Source organism: Hyperoodon ampullatus (assembly GCF_949752795.1).
Source record: "Hyperoodon ampullatus genome assembly, chromosome: 4".
Taxonomy (NCBI): domain Eukaryota; kingdom Metazoa; phylum Chordata; class Mammalia; order Artiodactyla; family Ziphiidae; genus Hyperoodon; species Hyperoodon ampullatus.
The window spans coordinates 34,386,014-34,401,501 of NC_136917.1; the positions used below are offsets into that span (position 1 = coordinate 34,386,014).

The 15,488-nt window shown below is 43.1% G+C and overlaps 1 protein-coding gene across 4 annotated transcripts in view; it reads left to right on the forward strand.

Moving 5' to 3' along the window:
• CACNA1A (calcium voltage-gated channel subunit alpha1 A) overlaps window positions 1-15,488 on the forward strand; it is a gene marked incomplete at both ends in the record, with an annotated part of 321,342 nt that overhangs the window by 127,519 nt on the left and 178,335 nt on the right. The window lies entirely within an intron of this gene.

The window sequence follows — 15,488 nt, forward strand, 5'->3', positions numbered from 1 at the left end:
ACCCTGCATGTAACCTCTTTCACTCATATGCCTTTGGCCAAAATTCAGTCACATGCCCACACATCGCTGCAGGGAAGCTGGGAAACATCAGACTGTGCTTAGAAGGAAACGGAAATGGATTTGGTGGATAGCCAGCCAATCTTTGTCACAGACCCCAAAGCCCTTTATCAGGTCCCAGTCTAGACATTACCATTTTGTGATGATTTCTGGCTCCTTTGCTTACCCACTCCTCTCTCCCAAGCTAAGTCTGTTTCTTCTCTTCCAAGACCCCTGTTTATTGGGAGACCTTCCTCATAGTTCTCCTGCATGGGGTCACAGTTCTCCTGTATGCGGTCATAGTTCTGTTCTACGGGATCCTATTTCTCCTCTAGGGTTTGTTGCTGCTCCAGGTCCTGTCTCTCTTGGCAGATGTCATGGGTCTTAGTAACCAAGCTGTGTTGGCTGCGCTCTCACAATTAACGTTTTGAACATATCTGTTGTTTCAAAACAATGTTGCTTCTCACAGAAGCATCATATTGGGCTGTATCATATTGGGCTGTTTCATTAGAGGCATTCAGATCTGAGTGGTCTGTTGCGAGCACTGTGGGCTAGCTCTAGCAGGCTTGGGTGTTCACTGAGGGGGTTCTGTTTGCTGTGCCCACACTTCTTTGGCTTGGGACCTTGGAAGGTTCCTGGGACATATTATGGCATTGGGCACTTATCACTCTCTAGGAAACTCATCTGTGCAAGAGCCCAGTGGTTGACTTTGTTGTTGTTGTTTAAAAAATGTATAATAAAAATAATCAGGGCTTCCCTGGTGGCGCAGTGGTTGAGAGTCCGCCTGCCGATGAAGGGGACACGGGTTCGTGCCCCGGTCCGGGAAGATCCCACATGCCGTGGAGCGGCTGAGCCCGTGAGCCATGGCCGCTGAGCCTGCGCGTCCGGAGCCTGTGTTCCCCAACGGGAGAGGCCACAACAGTGAGAGGCCCGCATACTGCAAAAAAAAAAAAAAAAAAAAGTAATAATAATCAGACATTCAAAAATAAGTAGAGAATAATATAACAAATGCCTGTGTATGCAAATATTCATTCAATGAGTATTTACTGGGCAACTACTGTGTGCCAGGCTCTGGGACATAGCAGTGAACAAAACAGACAAAAGCCCCTCCTCTTGTGGAACTGACATTCTAGTGGTGAAGAAAGACAAAATGCATGAATGAATGAAATATCTAGTGTGTTAGATGTTGATGAGGGCTACAGAGAAAAAAATAAAACAGAGAAGGGATGGGATGTACTATGGGCAGGAGGGCTAGAAGCCAGGGAAGACTTGCATTGGGAAGGTGATATTTGAATGAAAACCTAGAGGAGGTGAGTGAAAAAGCCATGAGGATGGCTGAAGGAGGAGAGTGCCAGGCAGAGAACAGCAAGTGCAAAGGCCCTGAGTCTGAACTGTGTCTGGTGTGTTTGATGAACAGTGAGGAGGCCAGCGTGCCTGGAGCAGAGTGGGTGAGGGAAAGAGTGGAGGAGGTGAGGACAGGGAGGTGAGGTGGCAAACTGCCATCAAAATGAAACCTTCATATATAGCACAGGGAACTCTACCCTATACTCTGTAATGACCTATATGGGAAAAGAATCTTAAAAAGAGTGGATATATGTACATGTATAGCTGATTCACTTTGCTGTACACCTGAAACTAACACAACATTGTAAATCAGCTATACTCCAATAACAATTTTTTTAAAAATGAAACCTTTGTAATACAGTGTAAGTCCCTGCATTCCCTTCCCTGGCCCCATTCCTTTCTCTCTCCATCCAGAAACACTTTCCTGAATTTTGTGTTTATCATTTCCATTTGTGTATTTACACTTTTATGTAAGAATATAAGACATATATGGTACCTATTTTACATTTTGACTACATAAGTATATAAGAAGTATATATGTGTTGTTATGCATGCCTTAAGTTTCTCTATAAATGTTTTCTTCTACAAACTGCCTTTAACATTCAACATGAGGTCAGTCTGATTGACAAGAATAATTCCCATTCATCCATTTTTACTGCTGCATGGTATTCTGTGGTATGAATAGTCTACCATGTATTTGTCCATTTGGGTTGTTTCCAGTTTTGTGCTATTTTGAACCAAGCTGTCTCCTCAGTCTTGCATGTGGATTTCTCTAGGGCATATACCCAGGAGTGGAATTGCTGAGTTGTGTACTGTATGTATCCCCAGCTTCACTAGATATTGCCAAATTGCTCTGCAAAGTGTTTGTACCAATTTATGCTTCCTGGGGCTGACTTTTGTTGCCAGGAGCTGGCTTGACCTTGCTGGTGGGAAGGAGCCTTAAAAACCCCTGTTTTTTTGGTTTTTTGGGTTTTTTAATTAATTAATTTTTGGTTGCGTTGGGTCTTTGTTGCTGCGCATGGGCTTTCTCTAGTTGTGGTGAGCAGGGACAATTCATTGAGGTGCAGGGGCTTCTCTTGTTGCAGAGCACAGGGTTCTAGGCGTGTGGGCTTCAGTAGTTGTGGCACGTGGGCTCAGTAGTTGTGGCTCCTGGGTTCTAGAGCACAGGCTCAGTAGTTGTGGCGCACTGGCTTAGTTGCTCTGCAGCATGTGGGATCCTCCCAGACCAGGGCTCGAACCCGTGTCCCTTGCATTGGCAGGCGGATTCTTAACCACTGCGCCACCAGGGAAGTCCCAAAACCCCTGGTTTTTTAAAGACACATGCACCCCAGTGTTCATTGCAGCACTATTTACAATAGCCAGGTCATGGAAGCAACCTAAATGTCCATCGACAGATGAATGGATAAAGAAGATGTGGTACATATATGTAATGGAATATTACTCAGCCATAAAAAGGAATGAAATTAGTTCATTTGTAGAGCTGTGGATGGACGTAGAGACTGTCATACAGAGTGAAGTAAGTCAGAAAGAGAAAAACAAATAAGGTATATTAATGCATATATGTGGAATCTAGAAAAAATGGTACAGATGAACCAGTCTGCAAGGCAGAAATAGAGACACAGATGTAGAGAACAAACATATGGACACCAAGGGAGGAAGGAAGGGGTGGGATGAACTGGGAGATTGGGATTGACGTATGTACACTACTATGCATAAAATAGATAACTAATGAGAACCTGCTTTATAGCACAGGGAACTCCACTTCACTGTATAGTAGAAACTAACACAACATTGTAAAACAACTATACCCCAATAAAAAACAATTAAATTAAATTTTAAAGAAAACCTGGCTTTTTATAACATGGTTCTTGAAACACCTAGGAAAGCTCACATACTGTTGAGCATGTAGTAAGTCTCAATAAGTGATCAGTAAGTTGAAAGGCGACCATTTAATAGGTCAGTCAGTCTGCTACTTGGATGTTTGTATCTGCTCCTTGATTACAACAAGGTGGCCTTTTCTTTTCTAGTTTCCTGATATCTGCTGGGCCTCTAGAGGAGAAATTCTTCATTTGAGACAGATAGCTTCCGATTTGGAAGTAATGACATCCATGAACCCTCTGAAATCGCATGCCAAAATTGTGTGTTTGTATATTTTTCTGGTCTGTAGTTTTCATTAGAGTCTCAGGGGGTCAAAAGCCACAAGGAGCCACTACTGTAGATTCTATTCATTTCTTAACCTCTTCTCCCTTCCTTCTTTATTTTTCCCCACATTTCCTTCTCTTGTTTTACTCTTACTTCTCCAGTAATCAACCCTTCTTCCTTACTATCTGGTGGTTCTATCTCCTTCAAATCAGGTACATAACTCAAATGTTATTACTTCAAACTGCAAGGGGCGGTTTAGTCTCCTGTTGGGTTATAAGCTAGAAACAGGGAGAGAAGAATAAAAGCCCTGCAAACCTAGCCTTCTGCTCAATGTCAGCGGTGGAGAAATGCAGTAAACTCTTAATTTCATGTTCTTGGGGGAGGGGACTCAAGTGTATTAATTTGACATTGAGACAAAGATGACTTGAATGTGCACTTTCTGATTAACTCATTGTGTTCTCACATTTTGAAGCAAACCGCAGCGTTAAAGCACCATTCATTTTTCATGGATTACCAAGGTTTTGGCCTTCTTTTGTGTGACATTTGGTAGAAAAGATCTTACCCATGGATTTTTGTGTGCTCTGTGTAGCTCAAGGCCCCAGAGAAGTTCTAACTTTGTAATTGATCAACCCCTTTTAAAGCAACCTCCCGTTGTATTTGAAGTTCTGATCATTAAACTAAAAATGTGTAAGAGGAAGATTTCAGAAGGTTGGCTATATTTCTGAGATGACAGAGCTTTTACTGTAATGTTCAAATATATGTAAACATCAAAGAGGTCAGATAATACACTTGTACATGTTAAGAAAAGTGGCTGCAAACAGTACCAGGGTAGGAATGAAGATGATTGTTTTTTTTTATTCATGGGCTTAGCACCATACCTGGCATATAGTAGGTGCTCAGTAAAATAAATGCTTGCTAAACTGGAAGGTGGTAACACTTTTGATAATCAGAGTGTTCTGGGGAATTTTCTAAGCTGTTTAAGGAGATGGGGACCATTGCATTGATAGAAATAGTCAAACAGTCCAGGAGCCTATGACAGGTACCCTGACATCAGATAAGGCAGGCAAAGGGCAGATGAGCTCTGGGTCTTTACCTACCCTGACATTTTATGACTGTAAAAAACAAAGGTCCCTTTTTGGAAGGTCCAGAAATGAGGAAAAGACCCAGCTACTTGGGGACCATCAGGGAACGGATGTTAGCTTTGTTTTCATAGCATCATTGAATGTAAGGGCTCAGTGGACTCTGGCAGGTCCAACTCCTTTTTACTCACAGGGAGTTAAGACACAGAAAGGCTAAGTAATTTGCCCAAGGTCACATTGAGATGGTGGATAACCAGGAATATTCCAGAATCAGAAGGTATGTTTATATCAGGGAGCCTTGGAGTCCCAGTTTGGGGGGCAGTAGGGGTGGTATAGATAAGTACTGCCACCCCTTGGTTTCTGCCATCAGAACTTTGCCTTCTCTTTCTTTCTCTTGTCCCCCCAACTACCCAGCCTGTGGTCCCTTTATAGAGAAATAGGGTGCCTCAGAGAGTAATTCCAATTCCCCCTTTTTTCTTAGATGGTTGAAGAAACTGAGGACCAGAAGGGTCAAAATGACTTGGCCAAAGTCACCCACCGCTCGCACTCTCTTCCCTTTTCGATTAATTGAACAGCACTTGTAGTCACTCCTCAGCTTCTCCTCTTTCCTTTACCTCCTACACAGCTGTTCTTAGTTGCCTGCAAATAAAAACAGCATTCCAAACAACAACAACAACAGCAACAATAAAACACAAGTAGCATTCTAACTCATGAGACCAATGAACGGCTCCTATAAATGCCAGCTGCGTTTTATTTTAATGTCTCTTTGCATTAATCCGTCCCCTCCCCAAGCAGAGAATCAGTCACTCTTGGTACCAAAAGGATCCCCCACTGTGGCACAAATGCTTTTTATCATTCAGAGAGTTTTATCGTTGAGAGGGCATTGATCTTTTTATTGTTCAGAGCATTTGGTTGTCATGATATTGGCTGAACCATGTTCCATCAGGAACCACCTCACTTCCTAGCAGCAGGAGCTTGGTTCTCCATCTTGTAACAACAGCAACAGTGATAATAATGATGCTGGCTGCCATGATTGTTATTCTTATCGTTTATTGAGCACTTACTGTGTGCCAGCACTATATTAACAATTTCATGTGCATTATCACATTTCAGTTGCATAAGCCTTTTTTTAGAGATGAGGGTCCTGCAGTTAGTAAAGGGCAGATCAGGATCTCAACTGCTGTGCTAGGACACATCCCTAAATCTCGGATAACCCTGGGCCCAACTTAAATTCAGGCAAAGAGCTATATCCACCCCAGTATCCTTATGAACATAATACCTGTTATTAACAACAGTGGCAACATTGACAAACTAGAACTTACAAGGCAGTTATAACATGATATACGGTACATGTTTATATGCTCAGCCAATTCTTACAGCCCTCTGAGTTAAGTACCATTATTATCCCCATTTCACAGATGAAGAAACTGAGGCTCAAAGAACTTTAAAAACTTGCCCAGAGTCACCCACCTCATAAATAGTAGATCCAGGATTTGAACTCAGGTAGATCTGGATCCAGAATCCATTTTCTTGAGTCCTATTTCCCTAAAGTCAAGTTTTTCAGGGAAGTCAGAGGGATCCTTCCTTTTCTCCCCCATCTTGGGCTCCGTTGTGGCAGGAGAAAAAATTGGGCAGATTTCCAGAAATGGTAGATTGGCATAGACTGATGGCTAAGACCTGGGTTTCAAAGTCAGGGGACTCTCTGCCAGTGACGAACTCAAGAATGTGAGTTAATCTCTCTGAATCTTGGTTTTCTCACCTGGAAAAGGAGAGTAATGAGAGTGTCTACCTCTTAGAGATGTGGTAGAGAATAAAGAAGGCAATATATGTGGCAGATACTGTGACCTGAGCCCCTGGAGCTTTCTGAGTGCTTCAGAAATGGGAAAGGGAAAGTTAAAACAGATTCTTTTGGAGGAGTGTGGTTGATGCTGCATGTGCCCCACTCCTTATTTGTACAGCTCACCTTTGGGTTTACCTGCAACTGTGGTGGGCAGTTCCTATGCAAGCTCACCTCTTTGCACCTCCAGTTCTCTCACCGTTCTGCATATGTGCTGGAGAGCCTTCTCCAGAATCTCAGGAGAAGGCGATTTGTTTAGTCCACGTGACAGACACTGAACACCCCCAGGAGCAGCCCTTAACCAATGAGCAAGGGAGTCAGTGTATAAATACCCTGGTTTTCCCATTGCTCAGTGAGAAAACTCAGAGGTGTGTTCTACAGCCTCTCAAAGGGTCCTCAACAGGATTGAATCCCAGTTGCTCACAATGAAGCCGTTCATTATACATCATTTACCAACTTTTTGCTTTCTAGTTCACCCCCTGTAGCTCCATGGATCACCTCCCAAGAATCTTTGTCTTGGATCTGCTTTCAGAGGATCCCAAATCAATGCAAGCGGCAATAATCAGAAGCCTAATGGGTTAGAGATTGCAGCACCCTGCTCAGCGCCCAGCACACTTGATTATCAAAAGTTGTCCTCCTTTCTCCCTCCGCCCCCGACTGGGGTGGGGAAAGATTGAGTGAGGGCCAGATGGCCAGGTAATATTGTTCTGTACTGAGCTTCTTGGCCATTTTCCCTGTATGGCTGGAGAAGACTTTGCCATCTATCTCTCCACAGGTTTGGGGGCTGATCACGGTCTTGTCCTCTTGAATTGCTGTGACAAATGCCAGCCTGCCTCTAGAGAGGCATCTGGCCACTGCTTCTACAGTTTTCAGGGCTAATGACTTCTCTCTTCTCACCAAGGCAGGAGGTAGCTGCCTGGCGGGCAGAGGAAATCTCAATGGAACGGGAAGCAAGTGGGTGCCTGGGGCCAACGCAGAGGCTGCCAACTGAAAAGTCGCTGTGCTTTGATTTATGCAGGGAGGAACTATAGGACCTGCAGATGCTGTGTTGTGACAGAGGTTGCAGAAGCTGGACAATCTCTCCTCTCTCTGAGAACCTGGGCCTGACCCAGAGACAGAAGTCCCTCACCTTTAGCGGGGTTGTGTAGTACAAGGGTGAAGCTGAGAACTGGGGGGAGGGGGAACTGGTGGGGGGGGTCATTTAGGAAAAAGAAAGAACCCATTTTCATGACTTCTCTGGTTATATTCAGCCCTTTGGTGATCTCATCCAACCTCAGGGGTTTAAGTACTCCTTCTATGTTGATGTTTCCCAAACTTACATCTCCAGCCTGGACCTCTCTCAAAGTACCCACTTTGAGGGAGGAGCTCAGCGGCATCTCACACTCAAGATGTCCAAAACTAAACTCCTGATCATCCAATATTGCCCCTCCCTGTCTTCGCCTGTCAGTGAATAGCCGCTCTGTCCTTCCAGGAGCTCTGGTCAAAAATCTTGATGCCTCCTCCATCTCTCACACACCCCATGGCCAATCCTTCTGCAAATTCTATAGGTTCCATCTTTAATATGCATTCACTACTTATCCCAACTCCACTGCCACCACCCTGGGCTGAGCCGTCATCATCTCTCGGCTGGTTTGTTAGAGCAGCCTCTGCCCAGGGCTCTCTGCTTCTGCCCTCCTTTCCCACAGCCTGTTATCATCACAAGCAGCCAGAAGGATCCTTTTAGCACCTAAATTAGATCAAATCACTTTTCTGCTCACATCCCTCCTGTGGTTTCTGTCTTGCTCAGTGGAGAATCCAAAGTCCTCAGCATGGCCCACGAGGACCTACCTGCACAATCTGCCCACATCACCTCCCAACCTCATCACCCCCTACCCTCCTCCTCGCTCACTGGGCTTCAGCTTTACCAGGCTCCTGCTGTCTATTTTTTGAACACTTCAGACAAGTTTGAAAACCCGGGGCCTTTGCACTTCGGGTTCTTCTGCCTGTTATGCTCTTTCCCCAAATATCTGCTCCATCCATTCCCTTATCTTCAAGACTTGACTCCAGGGTCCCCTGACCCCTTGTCTACAATTTCAACACTCTCCCAATGCTTCCTGTCCTCTTTCTTCTATTTATATTTGTTCCACACACTTAGCACTTTCTGACAAACTGGATATTTTACCTATTTATTTTTTGCCCATCTTCTCCACTAGGTCAAGTACCATGAGGGCAGGGACTTCATTTCTTCTGCCCAAGGTTGTATTCCTCAGTGCCTAGAATAGCGCCTGGCACACAGTAAGTAAGTGCTCAATAAATGTTTTTGACTGAATGAGTGAATCAGTGGCACTTATGACCTACCAATCTTGCAGGAAGTTTCACTGAGAAAGAAATTGATCTGAAGGCAGAGAAGTCTCTGCCTGAGTGCTCATGCATGACAGCTGGTCTAGAAGAGATGGTGCAGTTTTGGAGGGCATTTGGGAGTGTTGCCCTAACTATTGCATATACTGGGGCTGGAATATGCCTACACGTGGTTTTGGTCCTACTCCAGGAGTTGTGGTGTATCTTTTGTGTCATAGCTCTGAATGGACTAAAACTCCTTCAAAATCAGCTTTGTTAGCTACTTTGCATTAATAAAGTGGCAAAAGATAAACAAGTTTGTGCAGAAGGGGAAGGGCCTGAGCAGGGGTGTGTTCTCAGGCCTGCTGTGTGTGGTTGCACACAGAACCAGGCAGCTGGAGTACATTTTCTAAGTGTGTAACTCACCTACATGTAAACCTCTTTTGGAGAACATTGTGGGCTAAAGAGTATTGAATACTTTACTCCGAAGAGTCCCTTTAGCCCTAAGAAGCCTTGATTTCAGGAGTCGTTTTTTAGGTGGTACTGTAGAGACACAGGCCATGGGTTGTTTTGTTTTCATTGCTCACAGGCACATTTGGAGGCCACCCACAGAATTTCAAGATCTGAAACTCTGGCATCAGGGACAGAGGCAGGAAGGAAACCTAAGACTCTTAAGTCCTGCTCTGGGCACTAAAATGTGGCTGGTGCTGTTTCTCTTGCTTCATGTTAGTATTCCAGGGATTACAGGATATTAATAAGATTGAATGGACAGAAGGGATAAGACTGGGAGGTCTTCATAAACTAGACTGAGGAGTTTATACTGGTAGGAAATAGCCCTGGATATTTTCAAAACAGAAACTGGGAAGTGTGTAGCAGAATCACATCCTATGCAAATTTAACTTACACAAAATCATTGATATGCAATTGGCACACATATAAGAAGAAAAAGGAAGAATATAATAATTGAATAGTGAGGTTATTTCTACCTGTCGTTCCATTTAGTGAACTTTTTCCAAGGAACCAGCATGATACATGTTCTTCATAGATCCCAGTACATCAGTTAGGAATGCTTTTTTCTGCAAGTAACAGAAGAGACAACTAAAGGGGGCTTTCACATTAAAGGCTTTTGTCACCTGACTTAGAAATCCACAAATCAGTGGACCAGGATTAGCTCAGTGATGTCCTTCTATCTTCCACTCCACTTTCCTCAGTGTGTTGAATTTTTACTTCAGGATTTCTTGCCTCAAGCTTGCAAAATGGCTGTCACGTCTCCTCCTCTCACAGCCTCATCCAAAATCAGGAAAATAATGGCAGAAATAGAAAACTTTCATTAGAGGTTTTTCTCTTTTTAATCTAGGAAGAAAAATCTTTCCTATAAGTTCCCAGCAGGCTTCCCCCTACATCTTATTAGCCATACCTGGGTCACATGACCATTTCTAGCTTCAGGAAAGACCAGAAACATGAATACCTAACATTTTTGCTATTTTATGGGAGTCTAGCTCTGCCTGTAGGAAAGATAGGAGAAGGAAATGGCTGTGATAGTTAGCAGTGTCTGTCACATGCGCCATACTACTCTCATTCTTTTATATCACATATTATACACACCTATTACTGCCCAGGCTTAAACACACAAAACCATGTGTACTGTCCCTTATGGATGATTTAAGAGTTTTTCAAGGGCATTTTTGAGTATATACAATTTTTCCCTTGTGCACTGACTTCAGAACCATAACTTAACTCTCCCATGTAAGATAAAACATCAGTTTGGAGAGGTGAGTTCAAATCTTGGCTCTGCCACTAAAATGTGTGACTTTGGGAAATGATTTATTCGACCTAGTCCTTGTTTTACTCATCTGTTAAATGAGGCTCATATTAATAACTCATTGGGCTGAGGTGAAGATTAGATGGGATAATTAGTACATAGTAGGGGCTCAATAAAATATAGCCAAGAGGATGGGGGAAGGGGGAGGAGGAAAAAAAGGGGGAAAAGGAGGAAGAGGAGGAAGATTCCTGATTGTGATGGAGTAAGTCCTAGAATGGAGATGATTCTAAGTCTGGGATGATTCGAGACTCACTTAGGATAATGGGAATAGGAAGGAAAAGATGGATTTAAGGTCTATTTCACCAAGAAAGAGAACATTCTGGAACATGACAATCAACTGACTATTGGATGGTGTAATGGTGGTGCCATTGCAGGATCACAGGGTACTTCTAGTGGGAAGAACTTATTTCAGTCATGTTGAGGTCCCTGCAAGACATTAAAGCAGAAATATTGCTTTGCAGACAGACGTAGATAAAGTTAAAGCTTGACTGGCCTATCCAGATTTGAGTCATCCACAAAAAGTTGGTTAAATCTGAGAGTGACTGAGCCCTGTAGGCATGATGATGTAACAGACAGGAACATGGGGTCAGAGAGGCACCCACACTTAGGGACCTCAGTGATGAAAGAAGCGCAGAGAAGGAAACAGAAGGTGTGGTAGACAAGTAGTTAGGAAGAGAGACATGCCTTAGTCAGCTATGTTGATTGCAACAGAAGAGAAAAGAAAATCTCTGGGGCTTTGGGGCTTTGTACAGGCATGCCTCAGAGATATTGTGGGTTCGGTTCCAGGTCACCACAATAAAGTGAATAGCACAATAAAGCGAGTCACACGAACTTTTTGGTTTCCCAGTGCATATAAAAGTTATGTTTACACTATCTTATAGTTTATTAAATGTGCAATACATTATATCTAAAAAATGTACATGCCTTAATTTAATAATATTTTATTGCTAAAACATGCTAACCGTCATCTGAGCCTTTAGTGAGTTGTAGAGATCACTGATCACAGATCCCTATACCAAATATATTAATAATAATATATATGGGGCTTCCCTGGTGGCGCAGTGGTTGAGAGTCCACCTGCCAATGCAGGGGACACGGGTTCGTGCACGGGTCTGGGAAGATCCCACATGCCGTGGAACGGCTGGGCCTGTGAGCCATGGCCGCTGAGCCTGCGCGTCTGGAACCTGTGCTCCGCAACGGGAGAGGCCACAACAGTGAGAGGCCCGCGTACTGCAAAACAAAAAAACAAAAAAATATATATATATATAATAATTATTATTATTAATGAAAAAGTTTGAAATATTGCGAGAATTACCAAAATGTGAATTTGCTCATGAAGTGAGCAAACGCTATTGGAAAAATGGCACCAATAGACTTGCTGAATGCAGGGTTCCTACAAACCTTCAATTTGTAAAAAAATGCAGCATCTCTGAAGCAGAACAATAAAATGAGGTATGCCTGAAAATGGGAGAAAAAGAGCGTTGTTTGTAGGGAAGTTGGGGATGCATGAAATCTTGGCAGTGGAATTCTGATTGAAAAGAAAAGTAAACAATAAGTCTAACCCACTCAGGAAGTTTGGCAAAGAAAGGAAGGAGAGAAACATTTGGTCTTTCCTACCATCTATGCCGAAGATATGATGGGTTAGGTGGTCTCATTGGGGAATAGCTCAGTTTCCTGGGCCTTTTTCCTCTCCTTAACAAAATTTCACATCAGAAGTGTAAGATTATGGGCATGTTTAGAAAGATGAAGAAAATGGGCATCACATATTATCATGTATCTCTTCATAAATAAAGTTCTGGTTATATCATACCAAAACATCTGGGCAGATTTTCATGAAATGTGGAGGGTACATTTGGGATGGTTTTACTCAATGATGTACAGGAAATTCACTTGAGATCCACTAGGGCAGCAGAAATTGAGGTACAACTCTGGTTGGCCTCTTCTTGGGAGTGATATATCTTATGGTTTCAAATCTGAGCCCTACACTGAAAGGTAATTGGGTAGTAGAGTCTTCAAGTTGCAACACTGCTCTGCAACACAGCTATTTCTTGTTCAGGCAACTCTAAATGAGAGGGCAGCCTGTATACACACACAATGATTAAGACAATGGACTTTGGAGTTGGAACAGATTTAAAACCCAGCTCCACTGTTTACAAGCTGTGTGACCTTGGGCAAGTGATTGTACCTCTCTGAATGTTAGCTTCTTCAACTGGAAAACAGGATAATGATACTCCCCCCCATGTAGAGTTGTTTAATGAGTTAGTATCTGACACATGGTACACTGGGTTTATGAATGGTATTTACCAATGGATGGTCTGAAGAAAGAGGAAGGGATGTGGCACTTCTTTGGACCTCAGCTTCCTCATATGTGAAATGGGAATAATAATTGTACCTACCTCATAAGGTAGGATTCAATGAGATAATATATGTAAAACACTTAGAAACTGGCAGAGAGTAGGTACTCAATGATATTAGCTATTGTAAGACTAATAACTATAATTATAATGATGATAATAATTATTACTACTTCTCCAGGCCCAGGTCCATAGACCGGCAAGTTAACTGTAAAGAACATTTGCTCTTATTAGTTGGGGACCCAAATGCCAACCTCTTCTTCCAATGTGGGGAGAACCCCCCTTTGTGTATCATACTGCTGGACCATGAGACCCCATACTCATAAGTTGAAAGTTGAAGAGGGGACTTCTTCCTCTCTCCACTCCTTGGTAGTCAGGGCATGTGAGTTAAACTCAACCAGTCCTGTGCTTCCTCACCCAAGAATTTGAAAATGGAGGAAGTGACTCAACCATGAAGTATGGCTCTAGATTCCTTCGTGGCAGCCTCCTGCAATGGGGTTGGTCTCGCTGCATTGTCCCCGCCCATTTTCCAAGCCCCCTCATCGGGCCTCTTGTTGTTTATCTGAGCTTCCTAAAAACCCCTTTTATGCTGAAGCCAGCCGGTCAGTTTCTGGGTTTTGCAGCCCAGAACCTAAACCAGCCCTGGGCCAGTGGTTTGTTTGGAGATCCCAGGAAACATAGATAGGGGAATAGAGGGCTCAGATAGTGAAGAGGAGGCAGCCAGTAAAACAGACTCACATCTCAAAATCAAACGTATGGTTACCAAAGGGGAAACGTGGGGGGCAGGAGATTGGAATTAACATATCCACACTACTATATATAAAATAGGTAACTAATAAGGACCTACTGTAGAGCACAGGGAATTCTACTCAATACTCTGTAATAACCTAATAACCTATATGGGAAAAGAATCTGAAAAAGAATGGATATATATATGCACATATATACACATATAAACACACACATACACACACATTAAGCTCCCTGCATACAAACCTTCAAGTTGCTAACTTTCAAAGATGCGAACGTGTGTTCACATGTCCAGTCACATAAGTTAGTTCACGTGCCTGGCGTTATCTGTAAAAGTTGGGTACCTAGGCTAACTTTGCTGGACTTATGAAAAAATTGGACTTAATGAATGCACTCTCAGAATGGAACTCGTTCGTATGTAGGGGACTTACTGTGTGTATATATATGTATATACATATATATAACTGATTCACTTTGCTGTATACCTGAAACTAACACAACACTGTAAGTCAACTATACTCCAATAAAAATTAAAAAAAAAAAAAAAAGAAGAGAAAAATAAACGGGAAAAAATGTTGGATTAGCAAACAAGTTTGTGCTGTGGGCAACTAGCACTTGCTTAATCTCTCTGGAGAACTTTGGGAGGCCAAGTAGAACATGCCCCTCAGAAATCCTGCTCATTTACAACTGCTAGTATCTGTATCTGTGACTAAGGCTCTTTTTCCTGCTACTGTGGAGAGCTGCCTGTACACATGACAGACTGGAAATGCCAATGAACTCACAATCCCTGGAGGGCAGCCCTCAATCAGTGACTCTCATAAGCAGGTGTTGGACAATTCTGAGGTATATATTTTGCATGCATTCTCAGAGTTTTCTTATGGAATTAATCTTTAATGGCTTAATGTGGTAGTTGGTGTAGTAGCACAGCCCTTAGGGGATGCCTTCTTTACCCTGTATTAATTTCCCATTCCTTAACAGTGTTATTTGTGTTTTCCAACTACTCTTACTTGAATTCTATCTCAAGACCTGCTTCTGGGAGAATTTTAGATAAGATAGTTCCTAAAACCTTATATATTTACTTATATTTCACTTTATCAATATACATAGAGTAGTTACAAACTATAATGCCAGTGTTGCTAACAATAAACCTAATGAGAAAAAGAAAAAAGAAAAAAAAAAAAGAACATGCCCCTCAGAGTTGGCCCACCAAAGAAGTAAGGGAGCTGGGAGGGGGAATCCTTCTGGGCTGTGAGCTCTCTGGGTCTACTGGCTTGCCCTACGTTTGGGTTGAACACACTTCTGTGACCAGGAAATCATAGGTGGTCACAGTGAAGTGTGGGACACAGGCATGACACCCACAGTATCTGCCTTGCAGGCCACACTTACCTAGTTCTGCCGTGAATTGTCATTCAACTGCTTAGGTTTCCTAGTGAAGCATCTGGAGAATCAGTTCATCTCTAAGGCTCACCCTGTTGGCCCCAAGTAGGAAGTGAGAACAGTTGCTCCATAGGGAAGGGATAAATGAAGGGCGGCTGAAAGCCTGACCCTTGTCCTTTGGGGAGTTTTGGCTCCATCGATATTCCTGAGACAAGGCACTCCCTCTCCTTCCTGGCCTAGTGGGTCACAGGATTTCTGTGCACAGAAGAGCAGAGGTCAGCGTGCATTAAAGGCATGGAAATTCGAAGCAGAAGAGCCAAACAGGGTCCAGGTGGGATCCAGGACCCAGGATTAGGGATGAGTTAGCAACATTTTTTATTGTCTTTGGCTGGCAACAACTGAGTAGAATTTGTTCCAGGAAGGGAGAAATG